This window comes from Neoarius graeffei, chromosome 26 (assembly GCF_027579695.1).
Source record: "Neoarius graeffei isolate fNeoGra1 chromosome 26, fNeoGra1.pri, whole genome shotgun sequence".
NCBI lineage: Eukaryota > Metazoa > Chordata > Actinopteri > Siluriformes > Ariidae > Neoarius > Neoarius graeffei.
Genome location: NC_083594.1, coordinates 47,321,504 through 47,349,324, shown reverse-complemented (window position 1 = coordinate 47,349,324; position 27,821 = coordinate 47,321,504). Strand labels below are relative to the sequence as shown.

The 27,821-nt window shown below is 41.2% G+C and overlaps 1 protein-coding gene across 2 annotated transcripts in view; it reads right to left on the bottom strand.

The window, feature by feature from the left end:
• fhit (fragile histidine triad diadenosine triphosphatase) overlaps nt 1–27,821 on the bottom strand; it is a 623,061-nt gene that overhangs the window by 579,542 nt on the left and 15,698 nt on the right. The window lies entirely within an intron of this gene.

The window sequence follows — 27,821 nt, the reverse complement described above, 5'->3', positions numbered from 1 at the left end:
ACCCCAGTTACGGACCCCGGTTACGGACCTCCAGCGACACACTCATTCACAACAACAACAACAAACATAGTAGCAAAAGAAAACATTTCAGGAGAAAGCTTAAAAACCTGTAACTTGCTAACGCCGAGCAAAAACATGGCTGAATCCTGAACGACTCAATTTTGTATAAATAGGGGACTACATAAGCAGCAAAATGTAGTTTTTTTCCTGCCATGGAAGTGCACTTGTATACTGAGGAGGAAGCAATTTGCATTACAGCCGTGAATGAGGATTCAAAATGGCGGCTCGGCTCGGTTTTCCCTTTCGGGCGCTCTCGTTTTCTGTTAGAATTTGGTAAAGAAAAAAATTAATACATTATTTACCAGCTTAAGGTCGGTCTGTATGGTGAAATACCGTGACCTCGGCCTTGAATACTGACCTCGGCCCAGAGGGCCTCGCTCAGTACTTTCAAGACCTCGGTCACGGTATTTCACCATACAGACCGACCTTAAGCTGTTTTTTTTTTTTTTTGAGTGAAGCAAACGAGTGAAAATATTTTCAACACGAGAAGATAAACTTCATATCTTCGCATCAACATGTAACGTTCTTTATATTATATAGATACATTCACAAACATGGGGCGGCACGGTGGTGTAGTGGTTACCGCTGTCGCCTCACAGCAAGAAGGTCCGGGTTCGAGCCCCGTGGCCGGCGAGGGCCTTTCTGTGTGGAGTTTGCATGTTCTCCCCGTGTCCGCGTGGGTTTCCTCCGGGTGCTCCGGTTTCCCCCACAGTCCAAAGACATGCAGGTTAGGTTAACTGGTGACTCTAAATTGAGCGTAGGTGTGAATGTGAGTGTGAATGGTTGTCTGTGTCTATGTGTCAGCCCTGTGATGACCTGGCGACTTGTCCAGGGTGTACCCCGCCTTTTGCCCGTAGTCAGCTGGGATAGGCTCCAGCTTGCCTGCGACCCTGTAGAACAGGATAAAGCGGCTAGAGAAGATGAGATGAGATTCACAAACAAAGTACCCAAATTTATCAAAACAATTCACCAATATCCACACGAGTGAAGATATTGGGAAATATGTTATTCAGAGTCCTGGATGTAGTTTGTATGAAAAATCATTCATGTCCATGTCCATATAATAAATGGAATTATGTGGTATAAAAAAAAGTGTTGAAAAAAGACCAAATCAAACACTATTATATCAAGAACGACTCAACAAAGTAAAGAGAAACAACAGTCCATCATTACTTGAAGACATGAAGAGTCTTCTAATTAATATGTGTTAAAAAACAAACTAAATACCTCTGTCATGACAATATTTTAGATAACAATTCAATAATATTGGCTGGCTTTGAGTGATATATCAGATATATTCCATTCAGCTAGCATGATACTGAACAAGTCAAAGATGAGTAGCTGAATTGAATATATCTGATACCACGAAAAGAAACAACCATTATTATTATTATTATTATTATTATTATTATATGTACAAATTAAATGGAACAATTACAGATTTGACAAAAAGTTAAGAACAGGGCGGTAACTTACCAAAATCGAATGCTGATTCTGATCAAACGTAATTCAATGTTCTGTCAATCCAATGTACTGTACAAAGTCAAAGTTCTAACAATAAAAATGGTAGACGTCCAGAAAGCCTGTTCAACAATCCAACTTATATATACAAGTTATATCCAGGTAGACAGTTCAAGCTCAAAGTTACTTTGGTCGTAGTTAATTGTTAGATTGCAGTCGTTCAAAACAAAAGGGCTTTACTGAGTGAAGTCCTCTTTTAAAAAAGGCTCCGTTACTTTTCCTCACCTCCAAGTAGAACTTAGACAGTATTTCCTCTTTTGTTCTCTTTTCCAGTTTTTCGATGTCTGTTGGTCTGTTTTTCTCTTGTAAATATGCGTGAAGAATATCCCGGGAAGTTTTTGTAGTCTTTCGGGTGCTCAGTGCGTTGGCTTTGAATGAAGCAAACCTGGTGGCCATGTTTGTTTACAAACTGTCACAGTCACTCATGAGCACGGAAGTTCTACATCTCCGACGTGTCTCTTTTCCAGTTTTTTTAATGTCTGTTGGTATGTTTTTTCTCTTGTAAATATGCGTGAAGAATATATAATGAACTTTTGGTTGTCTTTCGGGCGTTCAGCGCGTCTTTAGTTTCAGTTTATTTATTTAGGTGTTTAAACCGAGCACTGAATTCACCTCGTCTTCTCTCTTTCCCAGCCAACAAAGAAACGATTGTGCGTATGCTCAACACAAAAGTTTTGTCATTGGATCTTCGTGTGTGATGTCGTGCTGTCTTGACAACGTGCAATATTACGAGTATAACAATATTGCACGCTCATTCTCCATTGGGGAGAGTGGCGTAATACATGGAGGATAAGCGATATGATAATATTGCATGACATGAATAAACCCGCTAGAAGGGAATAGAATACATGTTTTTATTCTATGGAAAAAGTGGCCTGTATGTATAATAATTTAGATGATGTTGCACACGAACAGACAGGACCACCATACCGCCATACAACCACAGCCATGTCCAAGCAGATATTATGTGGGTAGTGTGTTATTCTCAGAACAGCAGTAACACAGACAGGACAGACAGAGAGACAGAGAGAGAGAGAGAGAGAGAGAGAGAGAGAGAGAGAGAGAAAAAGAGTGTAAGGGGAGGACCTGGTGCAAGAATATCACTACCACCAGCAAAACCCCACGAACACATCTGTGGTACTCTCCATCTGTCAGTAAGCCCGATCTTATACAATATTTGAATGGATCAATTTCATGGTTTATTTTTAACAAACTGCTTAACGACCTTGTACAATGCAGTGTTTCGACACTCACAAAGGCACATCATAATTTCACAACAGTGATGCTGACACGTTACAAAAAACATCCATCACTTTTAATGAGCGTTCACTCCAGAGCCAAGAGAGTAGGGTGAACGCCTTATAGGCGAGTACACAATCCAATCCAATATAACACAAGATAGAGAGAATCCTGAACATCCTCAAACATGACTGCAAAAGAATTTAGGCCTCATATTTTTATTTCTGCATTTCTACTAATTTTTATTATGTTTTGTTCATAGCTAAAGAGATAGTGGCTGTATTTCTTCATATTACATTAAATACACACTTGTGCCACTTCACCACTACTATAAGTGTTTTACTTAACCGTTGTTCATTAGCTTGAAATGATATTCATTACTTTTTAAAGCACACGCACTTGCTATCAAAACACCACATTTGTACCAATAACATTTCAAGGCAGCTCATACAGGACTTCCAGCGCTTTGAGTAATGTTTCAGTTATCGTGTATTAATCCATCACGGTTTCTTTTTTTTTTTCGCATAATGATGATGCTTTTGGTTGTCATACAAGGTTAGAGATTTATTAAATTGATGAATAGATCTCCTGTATGTAGTTATTAAAGCACTCTGGGCTGGATTTACACACCCTTAAGGAAACATGACAGATCGTTGTCAGGCGCACATGGCCCTAAAGGCAGTCCAATTATACACGGTTTCCATGAGACCAATTAGTCAACTAGCATTTCAGAAAACATGGCCAGGATTCAATTTTGAAAACATGCATACAAGATATAAAGTAGGACGGATCTGATGGCTCTCATTTAAAATATCAGAAATATATACGAAGGGTCTCGAGTTATTGTTCATAGGACATGTGCTTTCATCTTTAGATTTTTCAATCTTGTATTCAGGCCCATATACCACTGAAGCTAGGAGTTCAACTCCATTATCCTCATGTACAATCTTAACTTGCAAGATTGTCAAAACGAAAGCCGAAGTGTATTTCATGGTGTTCTGTGAAAAGGGGGGGAAAAAAAGCCACTGAAATATTCCAGATCAGATTGCCGCTGAACTGTTCTGACATCCTGTCATCTCACACGGCAGAGTTTAGCGACTGCTAAGATTGGCTTGAATTGAGAACAAGTGGCGTAGCATGTCTATTTTCTTCGAAGCTACTTGTGAAACCAGTCATAACAAAACCAGCCGCAAAATGTCGTTTTTTACAATCACGCAGCATTCCATCCTCACTGCATATATATCAGGACCTTCAACATGAACATTAGCTCGTCTTATAGAAGGTGCATGCATGTTAGGAACAATTTTATGTATAAGATTATATAGACACAAGTATTTTATTGAGAAATATGCCACTCGTGTTTTTCATACAAGCTCCATCCAGGACATGGAGAACCAAAACCGTGAGACAAATCTCTATGGTCACTCGTGAGGAAATCAATGAATTGTTTTGATAAATTTAGGTACTTTTTGTTTGTGAATGTGTCTATATAATAAAAAGAAAATCACACATTGGCTTGAAGGCATGAAGTTTATCTTCTTGTCTTGAAAAACTCGCATTTTTCATACGAAATACATCACAGGATCTGAATGACATAATTAAATAATATTGGCTGGCGTTGAGTGGTATATCAGATATGTTCCATTCAGCTAGCATGATATTGAACGAGTCGAAGACGAGTAGCTGAATGGAATATATCTGATATACCATGAAAAAAGCGAGACATTATTATTATTATTATTATTATTATTATTATTATTATTATTATTAGGGGTGGGACTAGATTAAAAAATAATCTAATTAATTACAGGCTTTGTAATTAATTTATCTTAATTAATCTCAATTAATGGGCGGCACGGTGGTGTAGTGGTTAGCGCTGTCGCCTCACAGCAAGAAGGTCCAGGTTCGAGCCCCGGGGCCAGCGAGGGCCTTTCTGTGTGGAGTTTGCATGTTCTCCCCGTGTCCGCGTGGGTTTCCTCCGGGTGCTCCGGTTTCCCCCACAGTCCAAAGACATGCAGGTTAGGTTAACTGGTGACTCTAAATTGAGCGTAGGTGTGAATGTGAGTGTGAATGGTTGTCTGTGTCTATGTGTCAGCCCTGTGATGACCTGGCGACTTGTCCAGGGTGTACCCCGCCTTTCACCCGTAGTCAGCTGGGATAGGCTCCAGCTTGCCTGCGACCCTGTAGAACAATAAAGTGGCTAGAGATAATGAGAGATGAGATGAGATAATATAATATAATATAACACAATGGCATGAAGACATGAAATTTATCTTCCTCATGTTGAAAATATTTTCACTTCACTTATTCGTGATGTATACATTCACCACGTGAAGATAAACTTCATATCTTCGCATGACCGTGAAGCATCCTCTAAATTTATTCACCTGGCAAGTTAATGTTTTATCATCAAGCTTTAATCTCAGTTAAATAACCTATCGAGTTGAAAGGATTGTAGCCAAACGCAGCTAGGTCTATATTATCAAAACTTAATTTGTAAACTGTTATTTCCTCTAATTACCCAAGAGACACACACTGCACACTACACACACACACTGCCCAATGCACATGACTGTTAACTGCTCACCCAAGCAGAATAAATTCAATAAAACACCACTAAACCCTCAACCAATTTAGTCGCAGCATCTTTACATTACAATTTAATTAATGTATTAATAATACAATTGGGTTTTTTTCCAGTTTCCTCCTCTTGATACCAAAGAAGTAATGGGTACATGTGAAGGAATTTAATTAGACAGGCTTCATTGAGTTTATTGCCTCTGGTTCCATTCTTCGTGTGATATACAGAAATGTGGCATTTTCCAAAGGCTGATATTTCTAATCATTGCTCAGCGTGGCATTCACACCCACCAGCTACAAGCGATAACGCTCAAATATGATAATCTATCAGCTCGCCAGCATTCTCATGCAAAACGGATAAAGCTGTGCAGAAACATGCGAGCGAAAACATCACGCTAGGCCTGAGGAACTGTATACACCCAGAGACAGAAGCAGTCCGGTTTTTAGGTTAGCCTAATTACTACTAATTCAAAGACAACACTTCATTAATACTGCAATCTGCACTCACACCAAATTTGCAGCTTCGTGAACAAGCAAGAGGGAATTTATCAGATTTTACTTGATTGAATGATTAAAACCAGGACGGCTGGCCCCACCCAATTATAATGTATTAAAGTAAAAATGTCATACGTTTTTAGCTGTATTTCATGTTCCAGAACGTCCCTTGGCCAACAAGACTATGTATGTAGCATGAATACTTTTAATGATTTTTTTTTTTTTAAAGAAATCTAGTCAAAACTAATTTGTTTCTATCAGCTCTTTGCAACTAGGTAGAGGTCACATCCTTGCATCCCGCTTAGCAACACGAAAGTGGAGAACAAGCGTTCAGGTAAACAAAACCTTCAACAAGGTCAAGCACAAACGTTTCAGATGTTTATAGCATTTGCTCTCTTTCTTTTTCTCGAAGAATTGTCAACATAGTTTTCGAAGTTTACTTTAGGCTTATTTTTACAGGGGAAAAAAATGATTTCATCGCAAGGGCATTGACTTTCATTGGACGCCGTTTGGATCTTCGCGGCCAAACAACGTGGCGACTCCACAAAGGATGTACACCAAAAAAAAAAAAAAAACCTTGGAAAAGCACTTATTGTAATTCTCAGAGCTCAAACAGCTCCATAAAAAAATTTCTTCAAGGTACAGAATTGTTTTTCTAAGGTTTGGCTACATCTTGAATATCTAAACGAACAATTTACCATGATGATAATGATAACACGTACTTATTACAGCGCATCAATGGCTCATTGATTATTTTATGTGGCATGCTTTTGTTGACTGAGAAAGTCTTTTTAGATGACAAGAATTGTGTTGCGATGGCAACGGGATTGCTTACTTGTATCTGTGTCAGTACTGTGTAACTTATATCGTCGAGTGAGATTTAAACTTCATAAGAAGAAGCCTTTATTTGTCACAGGCACACTCAAGCACCCTACAAAAACGACTTTATACCTTGAAGACTTTTATTATGGAGCTGCTTTGAGCTCTTAGAATTACAAGGAGTGCTTTTACACTTTTTTTTTTTTTGGTGTATGTAGAGCAGTGGCGGCTGGTAGTCTTTCAAACAGGGGAGGCTGGTCGGTTACGATATTTCCAGATTTTAAAAGAAAAAACACATCGATTTTGCCCATACTCTTGCCTCTGATCTGGCTGATTGTTGGCAGGGTCACAAACTGTGAAATAACAGGTTCTTTTGGCCCATTAGCCTACTGTCCAATATACATGATGGTGGTGTTGGGGGGGTATATTTTAACATTTTATATTTTAAAATTGTGGCATGTTGTTTAAAAATTGACCTCGGCTGTGTTTTTGTTTAAAAATGTTTTCCAAATTGTAGCGGTGTTTAATTCATATCCAGAAAAATATATATTCCAATATAATATACTCAGCATAAACATTTTAAATAGATTCTATATTTTTGGTCCATCCATGACATATTACTAAAGTAGCCTATTTACTGTTGTTGATGTGGGTCACTTGCTGTTAGCCAATTCACTTTCTCGTACCAGGAGAGCTGAAAGGAACGAGTATTATTCCCTACCTTTTTCACCAAGTCAATTTGAGGCGTTGGTCTACCCTGCTCTTTAATTTAAATTTTTTCCTCGAAAGGAAGACTGGCAAATGGCTTCGCCAAAATTAAATCAGCAATGCTTGGCATCCATGTGCAGCTTTCTTGCTAGCTGACTAGCCCCCTCAAGTTCAAGTTCAGTCACTCAAATAAACAAAATTTCTGGAACTAAGATAGCAAACTTGACAACACTATATTTACACTTTATTTACAATGAAAATATATACAAACTAAAAAAGCTGGTAGAAACCATATGTAATGAATGCAGAGGTGGAAAAACTGGATTGACAAAGTAAAAGTCCTGCTTAGGTTTTCCTTCTGCCTGTGCTCTCAACACAGGTGATTTCACCAATTAGCTCATCAACCTGGCTTAGGGGATGTGGTAATTAGGATCAGCTGGTTCATTGAATTGGCTGGAGCAAAAATGTGGCAGGGTTTTTACTTTCTGCACCCGGGTTTTTCCACCTCTGAATGAATGAAATCGAAATGTAAGCCGATCTCTTACAATACACCACAGCACTTGCGAATCCGCATGGGACTGAACTGATGTTGCCAGATACTGCTGACGTTATCCAGCCCAAAATATGTTCAAAACCCGCCAAAATGCACTTAAAACCGCCCAATTGGGCGGTAAATTGCCCAATCTGGCAACACTGTCCGCTGCCTGTCTATAGTTGAAACGAGCTGTCAATCAAAGAAAATATCCGGCCGCTTTCACCAATCACCAGTCTCCTCGCGGAAAGCTTTGCCATGTCCCTTCCCACTGTGAGGCTGGGAGTCCGTGGGCGGGCATTTTCGCAGTATTTGTCCAATAATCGTCTTGCATTTTGAGATTGAAAAGCGCATCGCTCCCAAATGCCATTGAAGTCCACTGAGGCTGGGAGTCCGTGAGACTCCGTGGGCGGGCATTTTCGCAGTATTTGCCCAATAATCGTCTTGCATTTTGAGATTGACAAGCACATAGCTCCCAATCCACTGAGGCTGGGCTGCATCGCGCTGTCACGAGGGGGAAAAACTCACGCACACATTAGGCGAACTGGGGAAAGTTATAACGGAATGATTTCACACTGTAGTGGGTTAAGCACATATAGTCTATTTCTATGATTCTGGATCTGAAATAGCAATGTTATAAGGTCGGCTATAACATAAGCCTAGCGCAATTCATCCTACACGATGTTCGTCATTTTTAGAGGAGGCTGAGCCTCCCTCGTTGTCTTAGAGCAATCGCCCGTGATGTAGAGTAAATTTTAGTGTCATACGGTTTTGTAATTTTCCTTTTCACTAGGTGTTGCCTCTTCAAGGACTAACGACTTGGAACATTCTGTACTGAAAGATGTTCATCTTATCATGCTCGTTACATTCGTAGCAGACGTACGTAGTTGATGTGCGTGCAAGCCAGCAATTAGAGAAGAACCAATCAGCTTGAGAGCTGATCACGCTCCTGGAGTGTCATCAGGGCATGTACTGTATGCAACAAATGTCTCCCTTTTATCTCGTAAAGAATATATATAGATTTGAGAACACGGGCGGTAGGAGTGGTGTGCTGAACCCTCATCACTATGTGTCCGTTTCTGCAATAAACCTTTTTTGACTTGCAAAAGGATGAGACTGGTGTTGGTATTTGTCATTTTTCCATGACAATGTACATCCCTTGCAAAGTCACTATATTATTTGGCCATGAAGATCCAAATGCCGTCTGCTGAAAGTCAATGCCTTCGCGATTAAATCATTTTTTTTCTGTAAAAATGAGCCAAAAGTAAACTTCGAAAACTACACTGATAATTCTTCTAGAAAAGAGATTAAGCGCTATAAACTGCTGAAACTTTTATGCTTGACCTTGTCGAGGGTTTTGTTTACCTGAACGCCTGCTCTCCACTTTCGTGTTGCTAAGCGGGATCCGAGTACGTGACCTCAAGCTGAAAAGAGTCTGTTAATGGCTGACATTTTAATAAGAGCTGCAACTGGATGTTAATTCTTCTCTAAAAGCAGAGATATTTTACACATTTATGGACAAATATGCTCAATATAATATACTGACTAACATCTATTGCATTCATATTACATTGAGTGAGCTCATCTTTGTGAGTATTCTTGACATCTTGCACCACCTAACTGATGCATAATTTACATTCGTGGAAACTGAAGAAAAGATATTGAGGGGTTAAACAACATAGACGGCCATTTCCATTACAGACAGTCCAGTATTTAATAGGCTTGTAGTACTCGAGTCCAGGACTCGGGCTCGAGTTTGACTTACACCCTAATTTTAAGGACTCGTGACTCAACTTGGACTTGAACACTGATGACTCGGAACTGCACTCGGACACGTAAGTTGGAGACGAGGACTCTGATTTTTTCTTTATTTTTTGTAACATGCCATAATAATTTGGCATAAGATATTTATATCTACAGTGCTGAGCGTAAATGAGTACACCCCCTTTGAAAAGTAACATTTTAAACAATATCTCAATGAACACAAACAATTTCCAAAATGTTGACAAGACAAAGTTTAATATAACATCTGTTTAACTTATAACGTGAAAGTAAGGTTAATAATATAATCTTAGATTACACATTTTTCAGTTTTACTCAAATTAGGGTGGTGCAAAAATGAGTACACCCCACAACAAAAACTACTACATCTAGTACTTTGTATGGCCTCCATGATTTTTAATGACAGCACCAAGTCTTCTAGGCATGGAATGAACAAGTTGGCGACATTTTGCAACATCAGTCTTTTTCCATTCTTCAACAATGACCTCTTTTAGTGACTGGATGCTGGATGGAGAGCGATGCTCAACTTGTCTCTTCAGAATTCCCCATAGGTGTTCGATTGGGTTCAGATCAGGAGACATACTTGGCCACTGAATCACTTTCACCCCGTTCTTCTTCAGAAATCCAACAGTGGCCTTAGATGTGTGTTTAGGATCATTGCCATGTTGGAAAAGTGCACGACGACCAAGGGCACGGAGTGATGGTAGCATCTTCTCTTTCAGTATAGAGCAATACGTCTATGAATTCATGATGCCCTCAGTGAAATGCAGCTCCCCGACACCATGCAGCCCCACATAAGGACACTGCCACCACCGTGTTTCACTGTAGGCACCATGCATTTTTCTTTGTATTCCTCACCTTTGCGATGCCATACAGTTTTGAAGCCATCAGTTCCAAAAACATTTATCTTGGTCTCATCACTCCAGAGTATCGAGTCCCAGTAGTCTTCATCTTTGTCAGCATGGGTCCTGGCAAACTCTAGGCTGGCTTTTTTGTGCCTGGGCTTTAGGAGAGGCTTCTTTCGTGGACGGCATCCATGCATGCTGTTCCTCTGCAGCGTACACCGTATTGTGTCACGGGAAATAGTCACCCCAGTTTGGCTTTCTACTTCTTTAGATAACTGCAGTGAACTTGCATGCCGATTTTCTTCAACCCTTCTCATCAGAAGACGCTCCTGTCGAGGTGTTAACTTCCGTGGACGACCTGGACGTCTCTGTGAGATGGTTGCAGTTCCATCTTTCTTAAATTTTTGTCCTACTTTTGCTACAGTATTCTGACTGATAAGTAAAGCTTTGCTGATCTTCTTGTAGCCTTCACCTTTGTGGTGTAAAGAAATTATTTTCTTTGGGGAATTCTGAAGAGACAAGTTGAGCATCGCTCTCCATCCAGCATCCAGTCACTAAAAGAGGTCGTTGCTGAAGAATGGAAAAAGATTGATGTTGCAAAATGTCGCCAACTTGTTCATTCCATGCCTAGAAGACTTGGTGCTGTCATTAAAAATCATGGAGGCCATACAAAGTACTAGATGGAGTAGTTTTTGTTGTGGGGTGTACTCATTTTTGCACCACCCTAATTTGAGTAAAACTGAAAAATGTGTAATCTAAGTTTATATTATTAACCTTACTTTCACGTTATAAGTTAAACAGATGTTATATTAAACTTTGTCTTGCCAACATTTTGGAAACTGTGTTCATTGAGATATTGTTTAAAATGTTACTTTTCAAAGGGGGTGTACTCATTTACGCTCAGCACTGTACATTTATAATACATAGGGCCAAATTACTCAATTCTGATTGGTCAATCAAGGAGGGCTTTTTTCCTTAACACGGGGCCGTATTTCTGAAATGCTATTGCCTAGTTTGTTGCTTGGTTACGGTTACAAAAATTAGCAAATTTTGTCAACAAAATGGCTGACCCTGCAATGCCACGTTTTGCTATATTTGACGAAGAAATGATAAACCAAATGAAAATTTTGTAAACCGCTTTCAAAATCCTTGTGTCGTGTCGCCATGTCATGATGAAAGACGCTTTAGAAACTGATTCAAACGTGCAAAATAGTCTTGCGCCCTGATTGGTTCAGAAAACGTGAATGACAAATGTTGTGAACTTGAATGGCTTCCGAAGTATGAATTTGGCCCTATATATTATAAACAAGTAATCGTATGGTTCCTCGTAAAATTAAGGCTCAATTTCCCTCATGATTTCAAAGTTTTGAAATTGCCCGAGTCGCAAAGCAACGAGGGCAATTTTCAAAACTTTGAAATCACTCGTGAAATTAATCCTTAATTTTACTCAACCCCATACGATTACCTATACTAATTTCGTGCAAGAGTGTTAACTTGGCGTGTGCATCAGATAGACTCTCGGGCACGATCTGGACAGCGTGCGCGCAGGATTAAGGCGCAATCAGCGCACCGATATAAAAACTGTGAAAACACACTTACTTTGCGAAGTATTGAGTTGTGTTGCTGACACATTACCGAGCCTTATTTCCTTGTCTGGGTTCCTGATCCCTGATTTCCTGTTTCTCGTCTTTGATTCTGCCGAGTCTACGATAGCCTGTTTGTGCCTCGCTAGACCTATTGCCTGTTTCACCGTTTTATGATTTTGCCTGCTGCTCTGGATTGTGTCTTCACTTGTATTAATAAACACACCTTCTGCACTCACATCCGTCTCCCAACCATCTCTGACAGAATACGTCACACTCCCTGATAAACAGAAGCACATTCACCTGTTCATACGTCATGTTCAGGAACAAACTAATGTTAATGGGGATAGAACAGCCACCGCCAAATGGTGCGCTTGGAGTCTTGTTCTCGGACTCGACTCAAAATATTTTTTAACAACTCGGACTTGAACACTGGAGACTCGAGACTGGACTCAGACTCGAGGTTTAGTGACTCAACTACAACACTGGTATTTCATACAGTATAAAGGCTCTAATGTGTAGTCAGAGGATATCAGTTCTTCCATCCGAATGTTACCTTATGTTATGTTGACTTCTGAAAAAGTTAGTGAAACCGTCAACACAATTCCCATCAATCACTGCTCCGTGAAAATTCAACATGAGGACCAACAACATGTCTCTAAGCCCCATCCATCACGAGTGTTGACCATAGTTGTTTTATTGTTACATGCTCATGCAGAGTTGCCAGAATATGATTTGCAAAGTAATGCTACTAACAATAAACGCTCTGCTGCTCCAAACATCATCGAAAACGGAGATTTTAGAAAAGACCTGGGTGAACATTTTGTATTCAAGTGCAACCTTAAGCAGCAGTTCCACCTTATCATCAGTCTGTAAAAACAAATCCTTGGGTTTGTCACTGTTTTGTTTTCGTACTTTGTATTTTTCTGCGTTCACTCGATATGCAGCTCTTCACATTGTGTCTTGATGATTGATGTTCTTTCACTAAGCTGGCTTGCTCATGTGAGCCTTTCACATGGACTGTTTCGGTGGGGGGGGGGTTCATACAAACTTTGTTATAGTAGACTTGTATTTCATGACTTCTACATTATCAAGTCGGTGCAAAAACATTTTAGAGTTCATCTCATCTCATCTCATTATCTCTAGCCGCTTTATCCTGTTCTACAGGGTCGCAGGCAAGCTGGAGCCTATCCCAGCTGACTACGGGCGAACGGCGGGGTACACCCTGGACAAGTCGCCAGGTCATCACAGGGCTGACACATAGACACAGACAACCATTCACACTCACATTCACACCTACGGTCAATTTAGAGTCACCAGTTAACCTAACCTGCATGTCTTTGGACTGTGGGGGAAACCGGAGCACCCGGAGGAAACCCACGCGGACACGGGGAAAACATGCAAACTCCGCACAGAAAGGCCCTCGCCGGCCACGGGGCTCGAACCCGGACCTTCTTGCTGTGAGGCGACAGCGCTAACCACTACACCACCGTGCCGCCACAAAATTAAATGTTACAGAAAAAAAAAAATTATCTGAGCAGCATATTTTATTTTATAAGAGTGCGTGTTTCAAATTAAAAAAAGAAAACGTAATGAAGGCTACTGGGTTTTGGTGTAAAATGAAGACGCGAGTGTGACAGTCAAAGTGTCTGGAAGAAGTGTGGCTGGTTCTGGAAGATGCTCAGTAAAACCTACAGCTAGCTCATTTCCGCATAAAACTGCACTCGTTGTACATGAGACTAGTATTTATTTTTTTATTTTTTAAAGCAAAGGGTCGTCTCAGACCAAATATTGACTTTGTTTCATTTATTATGGCTTACTACTTACAGTATTTTTTTTAATATGTTGAAACATTTAATTTTATTATTTTTAAGCCATTTTTGGTCTACAGCATTTCTTTACACGTGCCTAAACTTTTGCACAGCACTGTATATTAAAAATAAATGGATCAACTCTAATGAAATACTAGAAATATTGGTGACACATAAAAACCTGAGCAGATGCGCAGACGCCACTAAGCTGAAAATGGGATCCTGGTTGAACGAACATGCTGCACGCTGACTATCTCATGAATTCAGAGCAGTTGGGTCTGGTTTAAAGGATTGTCTGATCCAATCCTAAGTCTTTCGCGTCCCCTGGACGTCAGTATAAGCCGTACGACGGTGGGCTTCCATTGGTTTTCCTGTACGTCCTGAAGTCCTGGTGGACTCGGTAATCCTATTTGGCGTATCCATCAGATACATCAACAGCACAAAAAAAAAAAGTTCTCTTTCTCTGTCCGAGTTTGTTGGCGTGCCTGCCGACTGGAGCGCTTTTGTATTGAACAGGATTAGGAGAAAATAAACGACCCTCGGACAGCAGGCAGACGGCACCGAGTCACTCGCCTTTGTAGCTCTGCCATCGACATCTTGCCTCATGCAGAGATGGCATCATAACAAACGCACATTGTTGGTGACTAGCGTGCAGTGACTCACAACCGCCGTCACTGACCCTTGAGTAAACATGCCAGTCAGGATGCTCACTTAGGTTCGTCCCAACACTACCTATTAGAGTGAACAGATGCTATCGAGTAATTATACAGCAACTGTAACGAACTGAAAACTAGCTGTGATTTTTTTAATTGCATGCTACCTCTGAGGTATAATTTTCAGCCTACACAGAAAAGGAGCGAGATGCTGATAAGTGAATTTATTAAGCTGGATGTTAAATGGGTTGTCTGACACTAACTGTAGGCTGCGGGTATGAAAATAAAATAAAAAAATCCCACAGTAGACACTTCGGAAAGAAATCGCTGTTATTACGATCTCTCATTTTCACACACTTTCCGTTCTCCTCTCATCCATCCATCTTTCTCTTCCTCTCTCCAGATCTGCAGGGTCCAAATCAGCATCTCCACAAATAGCAAAAAAAGAAGAGCAGGAACATTTTGATATTCAGCCTCTAAGACAGAATATGAGGTGCAAGACACTGCATTGCAGCACACACACACCTACACACACACACACACAAGCCACAGGCGCAGAAAGGAAGCGCCGTGCTGGCCGTTCACCTTTAAAGGTCAAGGCGGAAAAAAAACAGCCCCCCTCTTGTCCTCTTGGGCCCTTTGGAAGGAAAGACGCTTTAAAATTGTGATGAAGGAAAGCGACCTGTGGTTTATGTCCTGGTGAGTCAGTCCTAAAAAGAATCTTTCTGACCAAGGTGTCTTGTCCTGAATGGCACATAAAGGACAAGGCGAATCGCTTTGGTTGGGATAAAGAGGCTGGGGAGATTTGACAAGAGACCAGACCTCTAAAATAAAAAAAAAAATAGCCGGATTATTATATAAGACTAGAACAAGATACTTTTATAAGACCAATGCAGGGTTTCAGTGGAACTGGTCTGGAGCTAGAGATGAATTTTAACACGAGAAAATGGCTATGTGCGGCTGTCGCTTAGGGTCACTGTTTAAAAAAAAAAAGATGAGTTTGTTCGATTTTATTTTTTGAAGTACACAATTTTGAGGAAAACATCTTGCCGTTTAAATTTTTACAGTGATAAAAGTATGAAAATGCTAAAAGTTTTAAATATATACTAAATGGGTAAATAAGTAAATGAGGTTAGGAATTAAATAATTAAGTACTAAAGGAAGTACGGTGGTGTAGTGGTTAGCGCTGTCGCCTCTCAGCAAGAAGGTCCTGGGTTCGAGCCCCGTGGCCGGCGAGGGCCTTTCTGTGCGGAGTTTGCATGTTCTCCCCGTGTCCGCGTGGGGTTCCTCCGGGTGCTCCGGTTTCCCCCACAGTCCAAAGACATGCAGGTTAGGTTAACTGGTGACTCTAAATTGAGCGTAGGTGTGAATGTGAGTGTGAATGGTTGTCTGTGTCTATGTGTCAGCCCTGTGATGACCTGGCGACTTGTCCAGGGTGTACCCCGCCTTTCGCCCGTAGTCAGCTGGGATAGGCTCCAGCTTGCCTGCGACCCTGTAGAAGGATAAAGCAGCTAGAGATAATGAGATGAGATGAAGTACTAAAGGAAGTACGGTGGTGTAGTGGTTAGCGCTGTCGCCTCTCAGCAAGAAGGTTCTTGGTTCAAGCCCAGTGGCCAACAAGGGCCTTTCTGTGTGGAGTTTGCATGTTCTCCCCGTGTCCGTGTGGGTTTCCTCCGGGTGCTCCGGTTTCCCCCACAGTCCAAAGACATGCAGGTTAACTTGAAGATTAGGCTGAAGTGCCCTTGAGCAAGGCACCTCACCCCAACTGCTCCCTGGGTGCTGTAGCATAGCTGCCCACTGCTCTGTGTGTGTGCGCTCATGGCTCACTTGTGTGTGTTCACTGCTTCAGATGGGTTAAATGCAGAGGAGACACTTCACTGTTCTTAAGTACGGTATGTGCTTGAGTGTACATGTGACAAATAAAGGCTTCTTGTTGTCTTGTCGGTAAAGCTAGACTGCCTTTCAGATTTCTCAAGTGTAGGTCATAAAAAGAATTTTCCCCAACATCCAATTATTTTTGTTTAGCGGACCGAAAGCGACTGAATTTGAATCACAGACTTCCAATTTTATTAGTTGTTTTTTTTTAATAGAACAATTAATGAATTTATCTCCGCGTGGCCCTACATTCTCCGCTATTTTTTCCTGCTTCACCATGACCCAATTCAAGATACTACCATCATGCATGACGTGGTGGGCTTTCCCTGTTCACGCAAGGCATTGTGGGATACAAATTTGAAACAGGAGAGAAAAATGGAGGACGCGAGCGTGCGAATGAAACGTGAACGACCGACTACAGAAACAGAAAGAAAGCGAGAAGAAAAGACGTGATGTTATATACGAAGGAAAGGAAACGCAGGACCAAACTAATAAATATCGGCGGTCAGCGACCACCTCGGTGTGATCAGCTGTTCATTTAGCGACAGAATGATGGAACTGTCAGTGCATGGTCAAAGGTGAACCTGCGCCTGCGCACACACACGGACTTCCTCTGTCTGCTTGACTTTGCGAAGTGAGCGATTTCATGCATATTATTTGCTTTAATCCGCTCAAATTAAATAACTTCCCAGCCACAGAATGGCCTGGGTTTGTTTTTGTTTTTTGAGATAGTACACAAACATAGATGACCAAATTTCAGAGGGAGCTAAATTTCACCGATTTTATGAAATCGAAAGGCCGTCTAGCTTTAAGTAAGTAGGTAAGTTAATAAGTAAGTAAATACACAGGTAAGAAAGTAATTGAGTGGGCAAGGAAATACGTAGGTAGGAAAGAATGTAATCATGTAGGTAAGTAAATAAATAGGTGACAAAGTAAGTAAAATATCACTTTACTGAACCCAACGGCAAATTAGTTATAGTGCATAACGTAAATAAGTAGGTAAGAAAGTAAGTACGCAGGTAAGTAAGTGAATAAATATGTAAGAATGTAATTAAATATCACATCGGGTCACAAATAACCCCAGCACCCAAGTGGAGTCCATTTAAACAGCGACATTTCTATGTCTGGACCTTCTCTTCTTTTGTACTTGTACTAAAACAGTCATTTTTGCACGACAGTCAATTAATATACTATTATCTCACATTGCTTCTGGTTTTGCACACCTGCATAATTTCCACATTGCTCATCTTATTTTGCGTATTGTCTTGTGAAACGATTGCCAAAATGAGATATCATGTAAACTGATTGGCCTGAATAAGTTTGGACACTGTGTGTCTGTTTTGTTTTGGGGTTTTTTTCATTTCTATTGTGCTCTTTAGTTATTATATATTGTTCATTGTGTCCTGTAATGTTGTAATGCTGTAATATTTGTCCTGTGTGTCATGTCTGGCACTGAACCACAACTAATCCTGGCATGTCTGTATCTTCATACTGGCAATAAAGAGCTCCGAGTTCTGAAGTACGTAAGAAAGTAAATATGTAAGTCAGTACAGTGGCAAGAAAAAGTAAGTGAACCCTTTGGAATTACCTGCATTTATGGATAAATATATTTTCAAATATAATCTGATCTTCATCCAAGTTACAGTAATGAACAAACAATCTGCTTTAATTAATAACATAAATTATTGCTTTGGTCTCGTCCCTATTGAATACATCATTCAAACCTTCACAGTGTATGTTACAAAAAGTATCTGAACCCCGAGACCCATGACTTGAACATGGAGTCAGGAGTTTGCAAACCTGGAGTACAATCAATGAAACGAGTTTGGAGATGTGGATTAGAGCGACTTTGACGTGCAAACATTGAGTTTGCGGTTCACAAGTTCACAAGAAGCATCTGCCGATGTGAGCCATGCCTCGCAAAAGAGATCTGACAAGACATAAAGAGCAAGAATAGTTGATTTGCATAAAGTTGGAAAGAGTTACAAAGCAATCTCAAAGAGCTGAGATATTCATCAGTCCACAGTACGATAAATGAGATGATTTAGTACTGTGGATAGTCTCTCTAGAAGTGGGCGTCCAGCCAAGATTACTCCAAATGCTCAATGCAGAATCCTCAATGAGGTAAAGAAGAACCATAGAGGAATAGCTAAAGGCTTGAAGGAATCATTAGAACTGGATAATATCTCTATTCATGAGTCTACTGTACACAAAGGCACAGTGTTCATGTCCAGGCAGGACACCATGGAGGAAGACACTGCTCTTAAAAAAAACAAACAAAAAACCCTTTCCTGTTCATCTGAAGTTTGCCAGAGAGTACCTTGACACGCCACAATGCTACTGGGGAAATGTTTTGTGGACTGATGAAACGAAGGTTGAATTATTCAGGAAGAACACGCAGCACTACATACAGAATAAAAAAGGCACATGAAAACATCATCCCAAAGAAAAAAATACGGTAGAGAGAGCATCACGATTTGGAACTGCTTTGCTGCCTCAGGGCCTGGACAGCTTGCCATCGTCGAGGGGAAAATTAATTCCCAAGTAATGTCAGCGTGGCTGTCTGCCAGCTGAAGCTCAGTAGACGTTGGGTGAAGCAGCAGGACAATGACCCTAAACAGTGAAATAAATCTACAACAGAATGGTTTATAAAAGGAAAATACGCCTTTTGGAATCCGAGCCTAGACCCTAACCCAACAGAGATGCCGTGGAATAACCTCAAGGGAGCCGTTTACACCAGATATCCTAAGAATATGGCTGAGATGAAGCAGTTTTGAAAGGAAACATGGTTCAAAATTCCTCCTGAACGTTGTGCAGGTTTGATCCGCACCTACTAGAAGCGCTTGTTTGAGGTTATTACTGCCAAAGGAGGTTGGACCGGTTGCTCAATCCAAGGGTTGACATACTTTTTTCCGCCAGTACTGTGAATGTTTGTTCGTTATTAGTTAAAACAGATTGTGTTTGCTCATGATTGTAACTTAGATGACGATCAGACTATATTTTAAGACAAACTGATGCATAATTCCAAAAGGTTCACTTACTTTTTTCATGCCAGTGCAAGTGTGTAAAAAGTAAGTAAACAGGCGCAAACATCATTAAATGGTAAACCGAGCATCACAGTGAGCTAACACTCTCTCTCTCTCTCTCTCTCATAGCTTTGCCCAATTATAAAAATGTGTAAAAACTGCAAGAAAACTAAAAAAAAAAGCTTCAAAGTATGGTTTGGACAAGCGATTTATCGGCTAATCAGGAGTGTGCTTTGAACAGAAACTCCAATGTCTCCTTTTGTTTCCATTGTTCATTTTTATCATCTTCGCATCATATGTCCTTGTCCATCTCCAGACGTGATCCGACTTCTTTATGCACAACTTTTCTATTGATTTTGCCTCATAGCCTATTTGGTTCATTTTTAATAACACCTTAAAAGGAGAATTTCTTCAAAAGCATGCATTTTACTCCCAACACCATCCATCCCACATCCAATTGTAACACAGATCAAAACAAAGACGTCCATATTAGTCATCATTTCATCCCTTTTGGTAATCAGTATGCGGTGTGGGTGCAACCTACTGTACTTTATTCAAGCGATGCCCTTTAATGCGTCACAGCAACACAAACATTTTGCCGTTGAAGCTTTTGAATGCTCAATAAAGGCCAGTATCCAGCCATCTCACCTCACGTATGTGTAATTCATGATCACGGCCAAAAAGGGCAATTTCGAGCCGGAGTTTCAGAATTTCAAGCGTCTGTCTAATACTCCGTGGCCGATGGCAACATCCAGAGGCAGAGAGAAAACACGCGGGGACCAGTCTGCTCAATAATACATGAAGCAAAGAGAATCAAATCAATTAGGTATTGCTGTGGTATGAATAAATGCTGCATAATTGATGGCCACGCTCCTGCATTATGCATCTCTGTCGGCAAATCTGCACATACGGTTATGAGCAGGGGAGGTGTGTGGCTCAGAAAATTCCACTTCCACACACTCTCTCTCTCTCTCTTTCTATTTGTGGGGACATGGCTTAAGCTTAAGCCTATGGGAGGCTGTTTCTGTCAAAGAAGAGTAAAAGGGTCTATGTGTTGTAATGGCACTGGAGGAAACAGCGCCGTATAAATATGTATTATTTAAGGCACTGTTCGTAAATTTTACTGATTTCTCTACACCCGACACAAGGCCTCAATGAGGTTATAAGAGTGTCAGAGGAGGAAAGAAAACGTTTTATACAGTGCCAGGCACTGGAGCTGCAAGACTGGGGACAGAGTGATCTTAAAAGGAGAAGAAAGAAGGCTCTAGAGAGACACAAGATAAAAGCGTGCATGGTATTGTCAGAAAATCGCAAATTCGAATCTTGATAATGGCAGTCAGGACACTGTAAGGGGTCAAGGGAGCAAAATTTGTCGTGCTGTCTGGGTGGGAGGGATGGCGTACTCTGTCTCCTGCGTCAATCATAGCAACACTAGCCAATCATGGACATCGGTGAGATCAGGTATGCAGAAGTGGGCGGATATAGAAAAGGGAATGAAGGAGCAGGTGTGAAGGGAAAGATGGGAAAAGGTGTCTTGTACCTTTCTGGATGATAGAGAGGGTTTGGAGGAGAAGAGGGGAGGAAAGTGCACAAGGGTGTGTGTGTGTGTGTGTGTGTGTGTGTGAGAGCATTTTTTCCCTCTTTTTTAAAGTAGACAGATGGCAGGCATTAAAAGGAGAAACAGCACCACTGCGTTGGAGATAATTAAAATATATCGAATCATGTTGCTTTAATTAAAAATGCAACTGGACACACACACACACACACACACACACCACCGTCCTCTGGTCACCTGTGCGAAACATGCCTGATCATCACCTAAAGGAAAACATACATTTGCGATTTAAATAAAAGAAAGCAATCTGGACGCAGTTCGTCCGGATTTATTCAAGGCCTTTTTTTTTTTTTACAAAGTACCCTTCACTGCAGGGCCGCAATCTTCTGATTGAATGAGGAGAAAATTTGCATGATATAACCTGCACTACTGTACATTAAAGGTAATACCATTTCCATTAGCGGGAACAATCATTTTCTGACTGATTCCACCAACCGACAGTAATAGCAGTAGTGGGTTTTGTTCAAGCTTTGTTCATACGTTCCTATTATTTCAGCTCCTATTCATTCCTTTCTGAGTCTGTGCAGTGAAAATACTCAGCAAGGTCAACTAATGGATGCTCTTGCTCTGGCGAGTTACAGCACGTTACAGGATATTTACTGAACTTAACCTTTTTTTTGTTATTTCATTGTTTACAACATTAATTTGTTAACTCGGATCCTGCTTTATAAGTATAGAGTATTAATTTACTTGCGTGTGCAGTCGGAGAAAAAGGCAGGCAGCAGGGTTTTGGTGTTTTTTTTTGATGATTTACAAAAGAAAAATGTTTAATGGTTGAAAGGACACAACGTTTCAAAGATTCTTGATTTGAAATGTTCTCCGTAGCCGTGTCAATTTCAGATATCAAAGAGCAAACTGCCACACAATCGTACCCGCGTTGATTAAAGAGGAACTGAAGGCAAAATTTATCATCATCATCAAAATTCTCATCTCTAGCCGCTTTATCCTTCTACAGGGTCGCAGGCAAGCTGGAGCCTATCCCAGCTGACTACGGGCGAACGGCGGGGTACACCCTGGACAAGTCGCCAGGTCATCACAGGGCTGACACATAGACACAGACAACCATTCACACTCACATTCACACCTACGGTCAATTTAGAGTCACCAGTTAACCTAACCTGCATGTCTTTGGACTGTGGGGGAAACCGGAGCACCCGGAGGAAACCCACGCGGACACGGGGAGAACATGCAAACTCCGCACAGAAAGGCCCTCGCCGACCCCGGGGCTCGAACCCAGGACCTTCTTGCTGTGAGGCGACAGCGCTAACCACTACACCACCGTGCCGCCCCATCAAAATTCTATTTCTCATTTTATAAAATGTAGGAATGCATTTTTGATCGCTATTTTGTCGCTGCTATAGCAAGTTATGAGTGTTTGAAATATGCTATCAGTCCATATGTTAAAGTAATAGCCGTAAACGAGATTCGTTGAGACCTGTGCGAGACATCGTAGGACGGAAGTAAAACGTACAGCGGAAATCAAAGTGGCGAACATCTGACAACCTTGTCAAAAGACGCACGCGCCCTCTTTCGAAAGCTGACGTAATCAAGCCGGAAGTTTTCCCTGTGTCCGAAATCGCTCCCTACTCACTATACGAGGCACTATATAGTGTGGACGCCATTTTGTAGTGCTGTCCGAAACCTTATGTGTAAAATGCGCTCAGTATAATGTGTATTTATTACAAAAATCTTCTTCTTCTTCTTTTGGCTGCTCCCGATTAGGGGTCACCACAGCGGATCTTTCGTCTCCATTGCTCCCTGTCTTCCGCATCCTTCACTACCACACCTGCCACTTTCATGTCCTCTCTCATCACATCCATATGTATCTCCTTGTTGGCCTTCCTCGTTTTCCTGTTCCTGGCAGCGCCATTCTCAACATTCTCCTTCCAACATGCTCTGCATCTCTTCTCAGGATGTGCCCGGACCATCTCAGTCTCATCTCTCTTAGCTTAATTCCCAAGCTCTCCACATGTGCTGTCCCTCTGATGTGCTCGTTCCTTATCCTGTCCAACCTCCCATCGCAAACCTTAACATCCTCAACTCCGCCACCTCCAACTTTGCCTCCTGTCTCTTCGTTAAGGGTACGGTCTCCAATCCATACATCACAGCTGGTCTCACTGCTGTCTTATACATCTTACCTTTCACTTTTGCTGGGACTTTCCTATCACAAATGACTCCCGAAATCCTTCTCCAACTGCTCCACCCTGCCTGCACTCTCTTTCTCACCTCACTATCGCAGCCCCCATTTTCCTGCACAGTTGACCCCAGGTACTTGAATTCACCAACTTTCTTTACGTCTACTCTTTGCATCTTCACTACACTCTCATCCCCATTCTCATTGATGCACATGTATTCTGTTTTGCTACTGCTCACCTACATTCCTCTTCGTTCCAATGCATACCTCCATCTCTCCAAACCCAACTCAACCTCCTTTCTACTTTCATCACATATCACAAGATCATCCGCAAACATCATGTTCCATGGTGACTCTTGTATTTTTGTATTTATTACAAAAATACATGCATGTATTTATTATTTTGAAAACCCACCAACTGCCTGATCTGGCACGTTTTAATTGTGCAACAGTAATGACGTACACTACCGTTCAAAAGTTTGGGGTCACTTTGAAATGTCCTTATTTTTGAAAGAAAAGCACTGTTCTTTTCAGTGAAGATCACTTTAAACTAATCAGAAATCCACTCTATACATTGCTAATGTGGTAAATGACTATTCTAGCTGCAAATGTCTGGTTTTTGGTGCAATATCTCCATAGGTGTATAGAGGCCCATTTCCAGCAACTCTCACTCCAGTGTTCTAATGGTACAATGTGTTTGCTCATTGCCTCAGAAGGCTAATGGATGATTAGAAAACCCTTGTACAATCATGTTAGCACAGCTGAAAACAGTTGAGCTCTTTAGAGAAGCTATAAAACTGACCTTCCTTTCAGCAGATTGAGTTTCTGGAGCATCACATTTGTGGGGTCGATTAAATGCTCAAAATGGCCAGAAAAATGTCTTGACTATATTTTCTATTCATTTTACAACTTATGGTGGTAAATAAAAGTGTGACTTTTCATGGAAAACACAAAATTGTATGGGTGACCCCAAACTTTTGAACGGTAGTGTAAATACCAGCGTGACGGACTCATCCTTATCCTGTCGTCTTTCCAGCTCTTCTCTACTCCACGTTGGTTCGAAGTCGTATGGAATAATCTTCATGTCACTATGTGAGGGAGGCGGATGTATGTGCAGAAGTATACAGTTTAATAAAGTGCAGAATATATATACAGTGAGACGATATATACACAGGCAATCCAAAACGGCAGGCTAGATCAAAAATGAGAACACGGGCAAAAGGGTCAGTCGAGGCGCAAACAGTACATCAAAGGATAGGAAACAGGCACAAGGATTGTGAAACAGGAAATCAAGACAACAGGTAGAAAGGCTCGGTAATGCGTACATGCGTATCGTAATACTTCGTGATGCAAATGCGTCAGCGCAGTCCTTAAATAAGTAAACACATAGTTCCTTAATTGGGCTCAGGTACGCCTTGTTCACGGTGCGCGTGCTGGAGTCCGCTCGGCGTGTGCGCAGCCCGAGGCGCACCTTCAGGTGCACACGCCACAGGACACAGGACTGACACTCCATCACTGGCAAATCTCGAAATTAATCTAAATTTGAATGATATGGTGATCTGGCCGCTGTGTAAACAGTTTTCAAAATGGCGGCGCTGGCGCTTCACATTTGAAGTCTCGCACAAGTCTCGTGAAGATCGCGCGGATAAGCGACGCCTGCTGTGGACCATACGAACTACATTCAACACGGCTAAAAACCGAAAAGGCTGATAAGTGTAATATAATATGCCAATACGAGGTTACTAAAACCGAAAACGTAATTGAATAACACATTAATTAAGAAATAAAGCAAGTTTAAACATGACTTCAGTTCCCCTTTAAAGGCGATGGAAAAACATGCATGTTCTGTTCATCATGTACATCCAACCATGTGACTTGTCTAATCATCAACTTACTCAGCATTCTCATTGAGAGATCTGAACACGTTTTGGTTATAATACTGAAACAGGGGTTTTATTTTTTGTCTACAAATGGCATAAACAGGATTACACAAATTTAATACCAGCCATTCCGGAGCATTAAATTGCACACGGGGTTTTCACTGCCAAAGAGACCTTCATGCTGCGGTAAATCACACTGCAGGTGTGAAAAGGTCTTGAAGTAATCCATTTGCATCGACACCACACTGGATTTTGCACTTTTAGGTAGAAACACCCCAAAGTTTGCATAGGGATTAAGGCAAAGATGCAAAACAGACAAGACAAGGGCTACTCTGTCCTTGTGAAAGATGCAACCAGCAAATCTGTGGATCCTGCTAGCAAGTTAGGGCCTGAGCAGTCACTTTTTCAGTTAAAACTATATGATGGAAAATTCTAGCCTTATAGTGATTTTAACATGTCCACATCAACTTACTTAATGACTCTGAAGTGTGTATAACCTCCAACAATAAAAAATGGAAACATTTAATGATCTACAGAAGTCCCAATTTCAACTAGGGCACTTGGTAGAGTACATATCTCCACCAAGCTACATATTAGAATATCCTGGATCTACATACATATCTGGATTTGCATCAAAATCTAATCAATTGTTCCTTGGCCCATGACTCACCTTTCCTCCAAATTTCAACAAAATCCGTTCACGTCTTTCAGAGTTACAGTGGGGCAAAAAAGTATTTAGTCAGTCACCAATTGTGCAAGTTCTCCCACTTAAAAAGATGAGCGAGGCCTGTAATTTTCATCATAGGTATACCTCAACTATGAGAGACAAAATGAGAAAAAAAAATCCAGAAAATCACATTGTCTGATTTTTAAAGAATTTATTTGCAAATTATGGTGGAAAATAAGTATTTGGTCAATAACAAAAGTTCATCTCAATACTTTGTTATATATCTTTTGTTGGCAATGACAGAGGTCAAACGTTTTCTGTAAGTCTTCACAAGGTTTTCACACACTGTTGCTGGTATTTTGGCCCATTCCTCCATGCAGATCTCCTCTAGAGCAGTGATGTTTTGGGGCTGTCACTGGGCAACACGGACTTTCAACTCCCTCCAAAGATTTTCTATGGGGTTGAGATCTGGAGACTGGCTAGGCCACTCCAGGACCTTGAAATGCTTCTTACGAAGCCACTCCTTCGTTGCCCGGGCGGTGTGTTTGGGATCATTGTCATGCTGAAAGACCCAGCCACGTTTCATCTTCAATGCCCTTGCTGATGGAAGGAGGTTTTCACTCAAAATCTCACGATACATGGCCCCATTCATTCTTTCCTTTACACGGATCAGTCGTCCTGGTCTCTTTGCAGAAAAACAGCCCCAAAGCATGATGTTTCCACCCCCATGCTTCACAGTAGGTATGGTGTTCTTTGGATGCAACTCAGCATTCTTTCTCCTCCAAACACGACAAGTTGAGTTTTTACCAAAAAGTTCTATTTTGGTTTCATCTGACCATATGACATTCTCCCAATCCTCTTCTGGATCATCCGAATGTTCTCTAGCAAACTTCAGACGGGCCTGGACATGTACTGGCTTAATCAGGGGGACACGTCTGGCACTGCAGGATTTGAGTCCCTGGCGGCATAGTGTGTTACTGATGGTAGTCTTTGTTACTTTGGTCCCAGCTCTCTGCAGGTCATTCACTTTGTCCCCCGTGTGGTTCTGGGATTTTTGCTCACCGTTCTTGTGATCATTTTGACCCCACGGGGTGAGATCTTGCGTGGAGGCCCAGATCGAGGGAGATTATCAGTGGTCTTGTTTGTCTTCCATTTTCTAATAATTGCTCCCACAGTTGATTTCTTCACACCAAGCTGCTTACCTATTGCAGATTCAGTCTTCCCAGCCTGGTGCAGGTCTACAATTTTGTTTCTGGTGTCCTTTGACAGCTCTTTGGTCTTGGCCATAGTGGAGTTTGGAGTGTGACTGTTTGAGGTTGTGGACAGGTGTCTTTTATAATGATAACGAGTTCAAACAGGTGCCATTAATACAGGTAACGAGTGGAGGACAGAGGAGCCTCTTAAAGAAGAAGTTACAGGTCTGTGAGAGCCAGAAATCTTGCTTGTTTGTAGCTGACCAAATACTTATTTTACCGAGGAATTTACCAATTAATTCATTAAAAATCCTACAATGTGATTTCCTGGATTCTTTCCCCTTATTTTGTCTCTCATAGTTGAGGTATACCTATGATGAAAATTACAGGCCTCTCTCATCTTTTTAAGTGGGAGAACTTGCACAATTGGTGGCTGACTAAATACTTTTTTGCCCCACTGTATGTTGGGAACAAAAAAAAAATGGATGTGAAAACATAGCCTCCTCCAACACAGCTGATGGAGGTCATTAGGCAAATAGGTTTCATTTTCGAATGATACCACAGCACACTGGAATGCTTGATTCTGATTGGACAGAAGGTGCTGATTCATGTTCTATAACAGTAGTTCTGTCTACAATGATATTCTTATATTATTGAGCTCCTTCTCATATGTAGTACTTCTACAATTTACGCTGGGACTTTATGGTGGATGCTTCACATCAACAACTTTTCAAATGTCTGCACTCGTTAATGCGGTGAAGTTTCTGAAGATGTTGAGTTCGCATTTTTGGAAGGAGTCTCCA